The sequence below is a fragment of the Cryptomeria japonica genome, unplaced genomic scaffold, assembly GCF_030272615.1.
Source record: "Cryptomeria japonica unplaced genomic scaffold, Sugi_1.0 HiC_scaffold_229, whole genome shotgun sequence".
Classification (NCBI taxonomy): domain Eukaryota; kingdom Viridiplantae; phylum Streptophyta; class Pinopsida; order Cupressales; family Cupressaceae; genus Cryptomeria; species Cryptomeria japonica.
Window position 1 is genome coordinate 12,427 of NW_026729051.1, and position 15,074 is coordinate 27,500.

A 15,074-nucleotide genomic window follows, 5' to 3' on the forward strand; every position below is an offset into this window, starting at 1 on the left:
GGCGGAGGTGCGCGCCCGGGGCAAACCGGGCTCCGACTTCGTGCACTGCATGGTGCCCACCAAGGCGCGCAACCCAGCCAAGGTGCCCACCGCAGCGAAGGTGCACGCGAGGTGCGCACCCGAGGTGCACACCCGGGGCAAACCGAGCTCCGACTTCGTGCACGCCGCACCTTGGAGCACACTTCAGAGCGCTCCTTGGTGCGCACCAGGGCGCGCAACCCAGCCAAGGTGCTCACCCCGGCGAAGGTGCACGCGAGGTGCGCACCCGGGGCAAGCCGGGCTCGGACTTCGTGCACGCCGCACCTTGGAGCACACATCGGAGCGCTCCCGGGTTCGCACCAGCATTGCGCACCTTTGATGCGCTGCCTTCACTAATTTCCAGAAAAGGCAAAAAAAAAAAAAAAACGAGATTTTAAAATTTCCGTTTTGAAAGATAGTGAAAAAAACGGAACGCGGGTGCCATCTTGAGCCCGCCCTGGTGTGCAGCCCAGGCAAGTTGTGCGCACCAAGGCACCCACCCTGGCCAAGGTGGGTCACGGGGTGGGTCCTAGGGTGGGTAACGGGGTGGGTACTAAGGTGCGTGCCAAGGTGGGTCATGGGGTGGGTGCCAAGGTGGGCACCAGGGTGGGTGTGCACCAACCCTAGCCAGGGTAGGTCACGGGGTGGTTGTCGGGGTGGGCGTCAAGGAGCCAAGGTGGGTGGCAAGTAGCCAAGTTGCGTGCCAAGGTGGGTGTCGGGGTGGGTGCCAAGGATCCAAGGTGGGTGCCAAGGAACCAAGGTGGGTGTCTGGGTGGGTGCCGAGGTGGGAGCCAGGGTGGGTCCCAAGGTGAGTGCAAAGGTGGGTGCCAGGGTCAAGGTGAGTGCCAATGTGGGTTCCAAGGTGCCAGGGTCAGGGTGAGTGCCAATGTGGGTTCAAAGGTGCTAAGTTGGGTGCGAGGTTGGGTGCGAGGGTGGGTGGGTGCCAAGGTGTGCTAGGTGGAAGCCCGGGTGGGTCGGCATCCCATGGGTGTCGAGTTGGGTGCCTGATGGGTGCTTCTTGTCAAGTTTTAGTCGTCGGGACTCATTTCGAGCCTTAGAGGTCGTTTCTTGTCCGGTTGCCCTGTCTTCGACCTGGGAACCCAATTTTGGTCCTCGGGTCCCATTTTTTTTTGTCTCGCATCCCACTTTTGGCCTGTGGCCTTTTCGGGGTCGATTCTCGTTTTGGGCATCAGAGCATGTTTCTTCTCCTAAAACCCAATATTTGTTTATTAAGTCTCGGAACACATTTTTGTTCTCGTGGACCCATCATGGGTCTTGGAACGCATTTGTGGTCCTTGGGTCCCATTTTGCATCCCGAAACTTGTGTTTTGGTGCTTGATCCCTATTTTGGGTGCCCACCTTGCACCAAGTGCGCACCCGGGGCAAACCGAGCGCCTTGGTGCACCGGGGCAAGATCGAGCGTGCACCCGAGGCGCCCCGAACATGCACCAAGGTGCACTCGGCCCACATGTGAGCGCAGGTCGTTGCGCCCGAGGTGGTGTGTGGGCACCGCGTTGCAGACGGGACACTGCACGCACACGACGCCCCGTCCAGGTGCACGCACGTAGGCCGGGCCGGGTGCACACCCGACGCCCTAGCAAGGTGCGCGCACCCGGGCAGGGCTCACACTTGGCGAACGGGGCGCACTTCGCGAGGGAGGGTGTGCACCTCGACGGGGGTGGGTGGCCGGGGTGGATTCGCACGTGGGTCGCGGTTTGCTAAGTACACACTGCGACAAGCTCATAACGGGTGCGATCATACCAGCGTTAGTGCACCGGATCCCATCAGAACTCCGCAGTTAAGCGCGCTTGGGCCGGAGTAGTACTGGGATGGGTGACCTCCCGGGAAGTCCCGGTGTTGCACCCTTTCTTAGTTTTTCGCCGGGCGTCGCAATGCTATTTGAATAAACCTTTTGCCCGTTTGCGTTCTCGTCGGGGCCGGGCCGGGCCGGGGTGCGCTGCCCGCACTACCGCGCGCGCGGGGGGCGACACCGAGCGTGCACCCGAGGCGCCCCGAGCACACAGGCCACGGTGCAACCCGGGCGTTGTGCGCGCACCCCGGTGCGCCCGAGGTGCTGCGCGCGCACCCAGGTGAAATCGGTGTGCACCTCGGCCAGTGCGCGCTCGGTCGAGTCGCGCACGTTGGCCAAGGTGCACGGTGATGTTTCTTACTCTAAGGTTCCGCACCAGACGCCCGGGACAGGTGAGCGAAGCTGGGCGGGGCCGGGTGCGCGGCCGGGGCAGGTGCACGCAGCTGGAGAGAGCTTTGGAGCACACCAGAGGTGCGCACCTTGGAGCACACTTCGGAGCGCACCAATGATGCGCTCCATTCAAAAGTTTCCTGAAAAGGCAAAAAAAGTTGAGATTATAGAATTTCCCACTTGAGAGATTGTAAAAAAAAAAAATTTAAAATGAAGGAAACGCGGGTGCCAAGGTGTGCGCGCCCGGGTGCGCAGCCCAGCCAAGGTGTGCGCACCAAGGCGCCCACCCTGGCGAAGGTGCACGCAAGGTGCGCACCCGAGGCAAACCGGACAATTAACCCAACTTTCGACTTCGCGCGCACCTGCGCACCTTGGAGCGCACTTCGGAGCGCTCCTTGGTGCGCACCAATCTTGGGCACCTCGGAGTGCACCATGGCGCCCACCAAGGTGCGCACCCGGGGCAAACCGAGCTCCGACTTCGTGCGCACCTTGGAGCGCACGAAAGGTGCGCACCATGGCGCCCACCAAGGTGCGCAGCCCAGCCAAGGCGTGCGCATCAAGGTGCGCACCCTGGCGAAGGTGCGCACCCGGGGCAAACCGAGCTCCGACTTCGTGCGCACCTTGGAGCGCACAAAGGGTGCGCAACCCAGCCAAGGTGTGCGCACCCCGGGCAAACCGAGCTCCGAATCGTGCGCACCTTGGAGCACACTTCGGAGCCCTCCTTGGTGCGCACCGATGTTGCGCACCTCGGAGCGCACCCGGGGAAAACAATGCAATTAACCCGACTTTCGACTTCGTGGGCACCTCGGAGCGCTCTCGGGTTCGCACCTCGGAGCACACCGAGGTGCGCACCTTTGATGCGCTGCCTTCACCAATTTCCAGAAAAGGCAAGAAAACATTGAGAAGGTGTGCGCACCGAGGTGCCCACCCTGGCGAAGGTGCACGCGAGGTGCGCACCCGGGGCAAACCGGGCTCCGACTTCGTGCACGCCATGCTGCGCACCTTGGAGGGCCATGGTGCGCACCTTGGAGCACACTTCGGAGCGCTCAATGGTGCCCAACCCAGCCAAGGTGCCCACCGCGGCGAAGGTGCACGCGAGGTGCGCACCCGGGGCAAACCGGGCTCCGACTTCGTGCACGCCGCACCTTGGAGCACACTTCGGAGCGCTCCTTGGTGCGCACCAGGGCGCGCAACCCAGCCGAGGTGCCCACCCCGGCGAAGGTGCACGCGGGGTGCGCACCCGGGGCAAACCGGGCTCCGACTTCGTGCACGCCATGGTGCCCACCGCGGCGAAGGTGCACGCGAGGTGCGCACCCGGGGCAAACCGGGCTCCGACTTCGTGCACGCCGCACCTTGGAGCACACTTCGGAGCGCTCCTTGGTGCGCACCAGGGCGCGCAACCCAGCCGAGGTGCCCACCCCGGCGAAGGTGCACGCGAGGTGCGCACCCGGGGCAAACCGGGCTCCGACTTCGTGCACGCCATGGTGCCCACCGCGGCGAAGGTGCACGCGAGGTGCGCACCCGGGGCAAACCGGGCTCCGACTTCGTGCACGCCGCACCTTGGAGCACACTTCGGAGCGCTCCTTGGTGCGCACCATGGTGCCCACCAGGGCGCGCAACCCCGCCGAAGGTGCACGCGAGGTGCGCACCCGGGGCAAACCGGGCTCCGACTTCGTGCACGCCGCACCTTGGAGCACACTTCGGAGCGCTCCTTGGTGCGCACCAGGGCGCGCAACCCCGCCGAAGGTGCACGCGAGGTGCGCACCCGGGGCAAACCGGGCTCCGACTTCGTGCACGCCATGGTGCGCACCAGGGTGCCCACCGCGGCGAAGGTGCGCACCCGGGGCAAACCGGGCTCCGACTTCGTGCACGCCGCACCTTGGAGCACACTTCGGAGCGCTCCTTGGTGCGCACCAGGGCGCGCAACCCAGCCGAGGTGCCCACCCCGGCGAAGGTGCACGCGAGGTGCGCACCCGGGGCAAACCGGGCTCCGACTTCGTGCACGCCATGGTGCCCACCGCGGCGAAGGTGCGCACCCGGGGCAAACCGGGCTAGGACTTCGTGCACGCCGCACCTTGGAGCACACTTCGGAGCGCTCCTTGGTGCGCACCATGGTGCCCACCAGGCCGCGCAACCCAGCCAAGGTGTGCGCACCAAGGTGCACGCGAGGTGCGCACCCGGGGCAAACCGGGGTCCGGCTTCGTGCACGCCGCACCTTGGAGCACACATCGGGGCGCTCCCGGGTTCGCACCGGCGTTGCGCACCGTGGTGGGCACCTCGGAGCGCACCGTGGTGGGCACCTCGGAGCACACCAAGGTGGGCAGCGAGGTGCGCACCTTTGATGCGATGCCTTCACTAATTTCCATAAAAGGCAAAAAAAAACGAGATTTTAAAATTTCCGTTTTGAAAGATAGTGAGAAAAAGGGAATGCTGGTGCCATCTTGAGCCCGCCCTGGTGCGCAGCCCAGCCAAGGTGTGCGCACCAAGGTGCCCACCCTGGCGAAGGTGCGCGCCCGGGCAATTAACCCAACTTCCAACTTCGCGCGCGCCAGGGTGGGAGCGCACCCAACAACCGGGCCTGGGAAGAGCCAATGCGAGAAACCCCACCAAACGCTCTGACAAAAAAAGAGGGGGCGCTCCAGTAACCCCGCTTCGGAGCGCACCCTGGGCAAACCCAGCCAGGGTGCCCACCCCGGCCAAGGTGCAGGCGAGGTGCGCACCCGGGGCAAACCGGGCTCCGACAACGTGCACGCCGCACCTTGGAGCACACTTCGTAGCGCTCCCGGGTGCGCACCTCAGAGCACACCAAGGTGGGCAGCGAGGTGCGCACCTTTGATGCGCTGCCTTCACTAATTTCCAGAAAAGGCAAAAAAAAGAGGAGATTTTAAAATTTCCGTTTTGAAAGATAGTGAAAAAAACGGAACGCGGGTGCCATCTTGAGCCCGCCCTGGTGCACAGCCCAGGTAAGGTGCCCACCCTGGCAAAGGTGCGCACCCGGGCAATTAACCCTACTTCCGACTTCGTGCGCGCCAGGGTGGCAACCGGGCCTGGGAAGAGCCAATGCGAGAAACCCCACCAAACGCTCCGACAAAAAAAGAGGCGGCGCTCCAATAACCCCGCTTCGGAGCGCAGCCGGGGCAAACCCAGCCAAGGTGCCCACCCCGACGAAGGTGCACGCGAGGTGCGCACCCGGGGCAAACCGGGCTCCGACAACGTGCACGCAGCACCTTGGAGCACACTTCGAAGCACTCCCGGGTGCCCACCGGCGTTGCGCACCGTGGTGGGCAGCGAGGTGCGCACCTTTGATGCGCTGCCTTCACTAATTTCCAGAAAAGGCAAAAAAAAATGAGATTTTAAAATTTCCGTTTTGAAAGATAGTGAAAAAAACGGAACGCGGGTGCCATCTTGAGCCCGCCCTGGTGCGCAGCCCAGGCAAGGCATGCGCACCAAGGTGCCCACCCGCGGTGCACGCCCGGGGCAAACCGGGCTCCGACTTCGTGCAGGCCGCACCTTGGAGCACACTTCGGAGCGCTCCTTGGTGCACACCATGGTGCCCACCAGGGCGCACCCGGGGCAAACCGGGCTCCGACTTCGTGCACGCCGCACCTTGGAGCACACATCGGAGCGCTCCCAGGTTCGCACCAGCGTTGCGCACCTTTGATGCGCTGCCTTCACTAATTTCCAGAAAAGGCAAAAAAAAACGATATTTTAAAATTTCCGTTCTGAAAGATAGTGAAAAAAACGGAACGCGGGTGCCATCTTGAGCCCTTCCTGGTGCGCAGCCCAGGCAAGTTGTGCGCACCAAGGTGCCCACCCTGGCGGAGGTGCGCGCCCGGGGCAAACCGGGCTCCGACTTCGTGCACTGCATGGTGCCCACCAAGGCGCGCAACCCAGCCAAGGTGCCCACCGCAGCGAAGGTGCACGCGAGGTGCGCACCCGAGGTGCACACCCGGGGCAAACCGAGCTCCGACTTCGTGCACGCCGCACCTTGGAGCACACTTCAGAGCGCTCCTTGGTGCGCACCAGGGCGCGCAACCCAGCCAAGGTGCTCACCCCGGCGAAGGTGCACGCGAGGTGCGCACCCGGGGCAAGCCGGGCTCGGACTTCGTGCACGCCGCACCTTGGAGCACACATCGGAGCGCTCCCGGGTTCGCACCAGCATTGCGCACCTTTGATGCGCTGCCTTCACTAATTTCCAGAAAAGGCAAAAAAAAAAAAAAAACGAGATTTTAAAATTTCCGTTTTGAAAGATAGTGAAAAAAACGGAACGCGGGTGCCATCTTGAGCCCGCCCTGGTGTGCAGCCCAGGCAAGTTGTGCGCACCAAGGCACCCACCCTGGCCAAGGTGGGTCACGGGGTGGGTCCTAGGGTGGGTAACGGGGTGGGTACTAAGGTGCGTGCCAAGGTGGGTCATGGGGTGGGTGCCAAGGTGGGCACCAGGGTGGGTGTGCACCAACCCTAGCCAGGGTAGGTCACGGGGTGGTTGTCGGGGTGGGCGTCAAGGAGCCAAGGTGGGTGGCAAGTAGCCAAGTTGCGTGCCAAGGTGGGTGTCGGGGTGGGTGCCAAGGATCCAAGGTGGGTGCCAAGGAACCAAGGTGGGTGTCTGGGTGGGTGCCGAGGTGGGAGCCAGGGTGGGTCCCAAGGTGAGTGCAAAGGTGGGTGCCAGGGTCAAGGTGAGTGCCAATGTGGGTTCCAAGGTGCCAGGGTCAGGGTGAGTGCCAATGTGGGTTCAAAGGTGCTAAGTTGGGTGCGAGGTTGGGTGCGAGGGTGGGTGGGTGCCAAGGTGTGCTAGGTGGAAGCCCGGGTGGGTCGGCATCCCATGGGTGTCGAGTTGGGTGCCTGATGGGTGCTTCTTGTCAAGTTTTAGTCGTCGGGACTCATTTCGAGCCTTAGAGGTCGTTTCTTGTCCGGTTGCCCTGTCTTCGACCTGGGAACCCAATTTTGGTCCTCGGGTCCCATTTTTTTTTGTCTCGCATCCCACTTTTGGCCTGTGGCCTTTTCGGGGTCGATTCTCGTTTTGGGCATCAGAGCATGTTTCTTCTCCTAAAACCCAATATTTGTTTATTAAGTCTCGGAACACATTTTTGTTCTCGTGGACCCATCATGGGTCTTGGAACGCATTTGTGGTCCTTGGGTCCCATTTTGCATCCCGAAACTTGTGTTTTGGTGCTTGATCCCTATTTTGGGTGCCCACCTTGCACCAAGTGCGCACCCGGGGCAAACCGAGCGCCTTGGTGCACCGGGGCAAGATCGAGCGTGCACCCGAGGCGCCCCGAACATGCACCAAGGTGCACTCGGCCCACATGTGAGCGCAGGTCGTTGCGCCCGAGGTGGTGTGTGGGCACCGCGTTGCAGACGGGACACTGCACGCACACGACGCCCCGTCCAGGTGCACGCACGTAGGCCGGGCCGGGTGCACACCCGACGCCCTAGCAAGGTGCGCGCACCCGGGCAGGGCTCACACTTGGCGAACGGGGCGCACTTCGCGAGGGAGGGTGTGCACCTCGACGGGGGTGGGTGGCCGGGGTGGATTCGCACGTGGGTCGCGGTTTGCTAAGTACACACTGCGACAAGCTCATAACGGGTGCGATCATACCAGCGTTAGTGCACCGGATCCCATCAGAACTCCGCAGTTAAGCGCGCTTGGGCCGGAGTAGTACTGGGATGGGTGACCTCCCGGGAAGTCCCGGTGTTGCACCCTTTCTTAGTTTTTCGCCGGGCGTCGCAATGCTATTTGAATAAACCTTTTGCCCGTTTGCGTTCTCGTCGGGGCCGGGCCGGGCCGGGGTGCGCTGCCCGCACTACCGCGCGCGCGGGGGCGACACCGAGCGCGCACCCGAGGCGCCCCGAGCACACAGGCCACGGTGCAACCCGGGCGTTGTGCGCGCACCCCGGTGCGCCCGAGGTGCTGCGCGCGCACCCAGGTGAAATCGGTGTGCACCTCGGCCAGTGCGCGCTCGATCGAGTCGCGCACGTTGGCCAAGGTGCACGGTGATGTTTCTTACTCTAAGGTTCCGCACCAGACGCCCGGGACAGGTGAGCGAAGCTGGGCGGGGCCGGGTGCGCGGCCGGGGCAGGTGCACGCAGCTGGAGAGAGCTTTGGAGCACACCAGAGGTGCGCACCTTGGAGCACACTTCGGAGCGCACCAATGATGCGCTCCATTCAAAAGTTTCCTGAAAAGGCAAAAAAAGTTGAGATTATAGAATTTCCCACTTGAGAGATTGTAAAAAAAAAAAATTTAAAATGAAGGAAACGCGGGTGCCAAGGTGTGCGCGCCCGGGTGCGCAGCCCAGCCAAGGTGTGCGCACCAAGGCGCCCACCCTGGCGAAGGTGCACGCAAGGTGCGCACCCGAGGCAAACCGGACAATTAACCCAACTTTCGACTTCGCGCGCACCTGCGCACCTTGGAGCGCACTTCGGAGCGCTCCTTGGTGCGCACCAATCTTGGGCACCTCGGAGTGCACCATGGCGCCCACCAAGGTGCGCACCCGGGGCAAACCGAGCTCCGACTTCGTGCGCACCTTGGAGCGCACGAAAGGTGCGCACCATGGCGCCCACCAAGGTGCGCAGCCCAGCCAAGGCGTGCGCATCAAGGTGCGCACCCTGGCGAAGGTGCGCACCCGGGGCAAACCGAGCTCCGACTTCGTGCGCACCTTGGAGCGCACAAAGGGTGCGCAACCCAGCCAAGGTGTGCGCACCCCGGGCAAACCGAGCTCCGAATCGTGCGCACCTTGGAGCACACTTCGGAGCCCTCCTTGGTGCGCACCGATGTTGCGCACCTCGGAGCGCACCCGGGGAAAACAATGCAATTAACCCGACTTTCGACTTCGTGGGCACCTCGGAGCGCTCTCGGGTTCGCACCTCGGAGCACACCGAGGTGCGCACCTTTGATGCGCTGCCTTCACCAATTTCCAGAAAAGGCAAGAAAACATTGAGAAGGTGTGCGCACCGAGGTGCCCACCCTGGCGAAGGTGCACGCGAGGTGCGCACCCGGGGCAAACCGGGCTCCGACTTCGTGCACGCCATGCTGCGCACCTTGGAGGGCCATGGTGCGCACCTTGGAGCACACTTCGGAGCGCTCAATGGTGCCCAACCCAGCCAAGGTGCCCACCGCGGCGAAGGTGCACGCGAGGTGCGCACCCGGGGCAAACCGGGCTCCGACTTCGTGCACGCCGCACCTTGGAGCACACTTCGGAGCGCTCCTTGGTGCGCACCAGGGCGCGCAACCCAGCCGAGGTGCCCACCCCGGCGAAGGTGCACGCGGGGTGCGCACCCGGGGCAAACCGGGCTCCGACTTCGTGCACGCCATGGTGCCCACCGCGGCGAAGGTGCACGCGAGGTGCGCACCCGGGGCAAACCGGGCTCCGACTTCGTGCACGCCGCACCTTGGAGCACACTTCGGAGCGCTCCTTGGTGCGCACCAGGGCGCGCAACCCAGCCGAGGTGCCCACCCCGGCGAAGGTGCACGCGAGGTGCGCACCCGGGGCAAACCGGGCTCCGACTTCGTGCACGCCATGGTGCCCACCGCGGCGAAGGTGCACGCGAGGTGCGCACCCGGGGCAAACCGGGCTCCGACTTCGTGCACGCCGCACCTTGGAGCACACTTCGGAGCGCTCCTTGGTGCGCACCATGGTGCCCACCAGGGCGCGCAACCCCGCCGAAGGTGCACGCGAGGTGCGCACCCGGGGCAAACCGGGCTCCGACTTCGTGCACGCCGCACCTTGGAGCACACTTCGGAGCGCTCCTTGGTGCGCACCAGGGCGCGCAACCCCGCCGAAGGTGCACGCGAGGTGCGCACCCGGGGCAAACCGGGCTCCGACTTCGTGCACGCCATGGTGCGCACCAGGGTGCCCACCGCGGCGAAGGTGCGCACCCGGGGCAAACCGGGCTCCGACTTCGTGCACGCCGCACCTTGGAGCACACTTCGGAGCGCTCCTTGGTGCGCACCAGGGCGCGCAACCCAGCCGAGGTGCCCACCCCGGCGAAGGTGCACGCGAGGTGCGCACCCGGGGCAAACCGGGCTCCGACTTCGTGCACGCCATGGTGCCCACCGCGGCGAAGGTGCGCACCCGGGGCAAACCGGGCTAGGACTTCGTGCACGCCGCACCTTGGAGCACACTTCGGAGCGCTCCTTGGTGCGCACCATGGTGCCCACCAGGCCGCGCAACCCAGCCAAGGTGTGCGCACCAAGGTGCACGCGAGGTGCGCACCCGGGGCAAACCGGGGTCCGGCTTCGTGCACGCCGCACCTTGGAGCACACATCGGGGCGCTCCCGGGTTCGCACCGGCGTTGCGCACCGTGGTGGGCACCTCGGAGCGCACCGTGGTGGGCACCTCGGAGCACACCAAGGTGGGCAGCGAGGTGCGCACCTTTGATGCGATGCCTTCACTAATTTCCATAAAAGGCAAAAAAAAACGAGATTTTAAAATTTCCGTTTTGAAAGATAGTGAGAAAAAGGGAATGCTGGTGCCATCTTGAGCCCGCCCTGGTGCGCAGCCCAGCCAAGGTGTGCGCACCAAGGTGCCCACCCTGGCGAAGGTGCGCGCCCGGGCAATTAACCCAACTTCCAACTTCGCGCGCGCCAGGGTGGGAGCGCACCCAACAACCGGGCCTGGGAAGAGCCAATGCGAGAAACCCCACCAAACGCTCTGACAAAAAAAGAGGGGGCGCTCCAGTAACCCCGCTTCGGAGCGCACCCTGGGCAAACCCAGCCAGGGTGCCCACCCCGGCCAAGGTGCAGGCGAGGTGCGCACCCGGGGCAAACCGGGCTCCGACAACGTGCACGCCGCACCTTGGAGCACACTTCGTAGCGCTCCCGGGTGCGCACCTCAGAGCACACCAAGGTGGGCAGCGAGGTGCGCACCTTTGATGCGCTGCCTTCACTAATTTCCAGAAAAGGCAAAAAAAAGAGGAGATTTTAAAATTTCCGTTTTGAAAGATAGTGAAAAAAACGGAACGCGGGTGCCATCTTGAGCCCGCCCTGGTGCACAGCCCAGGTAAGGTGCCCACCCTGGCAAAGGTGCGCACCCGGGCAATTAACCCTACTTCCGACTTCGTGCGCGCCAGGGTGGCAACCGGGCCTGGGAAGAGCCAATGCGAGAAACCCCACCAAACGCTCCGACAAAAAAAGAGGCGGCGCTCCAATAACCCCGCTTCGGAGCGCAGCCGGGGCAAACCCAGCCAAGGTGCCCACCCCGACGAAGGTGCACGCGAGGTGCGCACCCGGGGCAAACCGGGCTCCGACAACGTGCACGCAGCACCTTGGAGCACACTTCGAAGCACTCCCGGGTGCCCACCGGCGTTGCGCACCGTGGTGGGCAGCGAGGTGCGCACCTTTGATGCGCTGCCTTCACTAATTTCCAGAAAAGGCAAAAAAAAATGAGATTTTAAAATTTCCGTTTTGAAAGATAGTGAAAAAAACGGAACGCGGGTGCCATCTTGAGCCCGCCCTGGTGCGCAGCCCAGGCAAGGCATGCGCACCAAGGTGCCCACCCGCGGTGCACGCCCGGGGCAAACCGGGCTCCGACTTCGTGCAGGCCGCACCTTGGAGCACACTTCGGAGCGCTCCTTGGTGCGCACCATGGTGCCCACCAGGGCGCACCCGGGGCAAACCGGGCTCCGACTTCGTGCACGCCGCACCTTGGAGCACACATCGGAGCGCTCCCAGGTTCGCACCAGCGTTGCGCACCTTTGATGCGCTGCCTTCACTAATTTCCAGAAAAGGCAAAAAAAAACGATATTTTAAAATTTCCGTTCTGAAAGATAGTGAAAAAAACGGAACGCGGGTGCCATCTTGAGCCCTTCCTGGTGCGCAGCCCAGGCAAGTTGTGCGCACCAAGGTGCCCACCCTGGCGGAGGTGCGCGCCCGGGGCAAACCGGGCTCCGACTTCGTGCACTGCATGGTGCCCACCAAGGCGCGCAACCCAGCCAAGGTGCCCACCGCAGCGAAGGTGCACGCGAGGTGCGCACCCGAGGTGCACACCCGGGGCAAACCGAGCTCCGACTTCGTGCACGCCGCACCTTGGAGCACACTTCAGAGCGCTCCTTGGTGCGCACCAGGGCGCGCAACCCAGCCAAGGTGCTCACCCCGGCGAAGGTGCACGCGAGGTGCGCACCCGGGGCAAGCCGGGCTCGGACTTCGTGCACGCCGCACCTTGGAGCACACATCGGAGCGCTCCCGGGTTCGCACCAGCATTGCGCACCTTTGATGCGCTGCCTTCACTAATTTCCAGAAAAGGCAAAAAAAAAAAAAAAACGAGATTTTAAAATTTCCGTTTTGAAAGATAGTGAAAAAAACGGAACGCGGGTGCCATCTTGAGCCCGCCCTGGTGTGCAGCCCAGGCAAGTTGTGCGCACCAAGGCACCCACCCTGGCCAAGGTGGGTCACGGGGTGGGTCCTAGGGTGGGTAACGGGGTGGGTACTAAGGTGCGTGCCAAGGTGGGTCATGGGGTGGGTGCCAAGGTGGGCACCAGGGTGGGTGTGCACCAACCCTAGCCAGGGTAGGTCACGGGGTGGTTGTCGGGGTGGGCGTCAAGGAGCCAAGGTGGGTGGCAAGTAGCCAAGTTGCGTGCCAAGGTGGGTGTCGGGGTGGGTGCCAAGGATCCAAGGTGGGTGCCAAGGAACCAAGGTGGGTGTCTGGGTGGGTGCCGAGGTGGGAGCCAGGGTGGGTCCCAAGGTGAGTGCAAAGGTGGGTGCCAGGGTCAAGGTGAGTGCCAATGTGGGTTCCAAGGTGCCAGGGTCAGGGTGAGTGCCAATGTGGGTTCAAAGGTGCTAAGTTGGGTGCGAGGTTGGGTGCGAGGGTGGGTGGGTGCCAAGGTGTGCTAGGTGGAAGCCCGGGTGGGTCGGCATCCCATGGGTGTCGAGTTGGGTGCCTGATGGGTGCTTCTTGTCAAGTTTTAGTCGTCGGGACTCATTTCGAGCCTTAGAGGTCGTTTCTTGTCCGGTTGCCCTGTCTTCGACCTGGGAACCCAATTTTGGTCCTCGGGTCCCATTTTTTTTTGTCTCGCATCCCACTTTTGGCCTGTGGCCTTTTCGGGGTCGATTCTCGTTTTGGGCATCAGAGCATGTTTCTTCTCCTAAAACCCAATATTTGTTTATTAAGTCTCGGAACACATTTTTGTTCTCGTGGACCCATCATGGGTCTTGGAACGCATTTGTGGTCCTTGGGTCCCATTTTGCATCCCGAAACTTGTGTTTTGGTGCTTGATCCCTATTTTGGGTGCCCACCTTGCACCAAGTGCGCACCCGGGGCAAACCGAGCGCCTTGGTGCACCGGGGCAAGATCGAGCGTGCACCCGAGGCGCCCCGAACATGCACCAAGGTGCACTCGGCCCACATGTGAGCGCAGGTCGTTGCGCCCGAGGTGGTGTGTGGGCACCGCGTTGCAGACGGGACACTGCACGCACACGACGCCCCGTCCAGGTGCACGCACGTAGGCCGGGCCGGGTGCACACCCGACGCCCTAGCAAGGTGCGCGCACCCGGGCAGGGCTCACACTTGGCGAACGGGGCGCACTTCGCGAGGGAGGGTGTGCACCTCGACGGGGGTGGGTGGCCGGGGTGGATTCGCACGTGGGTCGCGGTTTGCTAAGTACACACTGCGACAAGCTCATAACGGGTGCGATCATACCAGCGTTAGTGCACCGGATCCCATCAGAACTCCGCAGTTAAGCGCGCTTGGGCCGGAGTAGTACTGGGATGGGTGACCTCCCGGGAAGTCCCGGTGTTGCACCCTTTTTTAGTTTTTCGCCGGGCGTCGCAATGCTATTTGAATAAACCTTTTGCCCGTTTGCGTTCTCGTCGGGGCCGGGCCGGGCCGGGGTGCGCTGCCCGCACTACCGCGCGCGCGGGGGCGACACCGAGCGCGCACCCGAGGCGCCCCGAGCACACAGGCCACGGTGCAACCCGGGCGTTGTGCGCGCACCCCGGTGCGCCCGAGGTGCTGCGCGCGCACCCAGGTGAAATCGGTGTGCACCTCGGCCAGTGCGCGCTCGGTCGAGTCGCGCACGTTGGCCAAGGTGCACGGTGATGTTTCTTACTCTAAGGTTCCGCACCAGACGCCCGGGACAGGTGAGCGAAGCTGGGCGGGGCCGGGTGCGCGGCCGGGGCAGGTGCACGCAGCTAGAGAGAGCTTTGGAGCACACCAGAGGTGCGCACCTTGGAGCACACTTCGGAGCGCACCAATGATGCGCTCCATTCAAAAGTTTCCTGAAAAGGCAAAAAAAGTTGAGATTATAGAATTTCCCACTTGAGAGATTGTAAAAAAAAAAAATTTAAAATGAAGGAAACGCGGGTGCCAAGGTGTGCGCGCCCGGGTGCGCAGCCCAGCCAAGGTGTGCGCACCAAGGCGCCCACCCTGGCGAAGGTGCACGCAAGGTGCGCACCCGAGGCAAACCGGACAATTAACCCAACTTTCGACTTCGCGCGCACCTGCGCACCTTGGAGCGCACTTCGGAGCGCTCCTTGGTGCGCACCAATCTTGGGCACCTCGGAGTGCACCATGGCGCCCACCAAGGTGCGCACCCGGGGCAAACCGAGCTCCGACTTCGTGCGCACCTTGGAGCGCACGAAAGGTGCGCACCATGGCGCCCACCAAGGTGCGCAGCCCAGCCAAGGCGTGCGCATCAAGGTGCGCACCCTGGCGAAGGTGCGCACCCGGGGCAAACCGAGCTCCGACTTCGTGCGCACCTTGGAGCGCACAAAGGGTGCGCAACCCAGCCAAGGTGTGCGCACCCCGGGCAAACCGAGCTCCGAATCGTGCGCACCTTGGAGCACACTTCGGAGCCCTCCTTGGTGCGCACCGATGTTGCGCACCTCGGAGCGCACCCGGGGAAAACAATGCAATTAACCCGACTT

The 15,074-nt window shown here is 63.4% G+C and overlaps 3 non-coding genes across 3 annotated transcripts; all 3 read left to right on the forward strand.

The window, feature by feature from the left end:
- Positions 1-1,765: 1,765 nt before the first annotated feature.
- On the forward strand, positions 1,766-1,884 carry LOC131869022 (5S ribosomal RNA). The gene has a single exon (XR_009367418.1). It is a non-coding gene; the product is annotated as a 5S ribosomal RNA (ribosomal RNA).
- A 5,916-nt stretch (positions 1,885-7,800) lies between these two features.
- Positions 7,801-7,919, forward strand: LOC131869023 (5S ribosomal RNA). The gene has a single exon (XR_009367419.1). It is a non-coding gene; the product is annotated as a 5S ribosomal RNA (ribosomal RNA).
- A 5,915-nt stretch (positions 7,920-13,834) lies between these two features.
- On the forward strand, positions 13,835-13,953 carry LOC131869024 (5S ribosomal RNA). The gene has a single exon (XR_009367420.1). It is a non-coding gene; the product is annotated as a 5S ribosomal RNA (ribosomal RNA).
- The last annotated feature ends 1,121 nt before the right edge of the window (positions 13,954-15,074 follow it).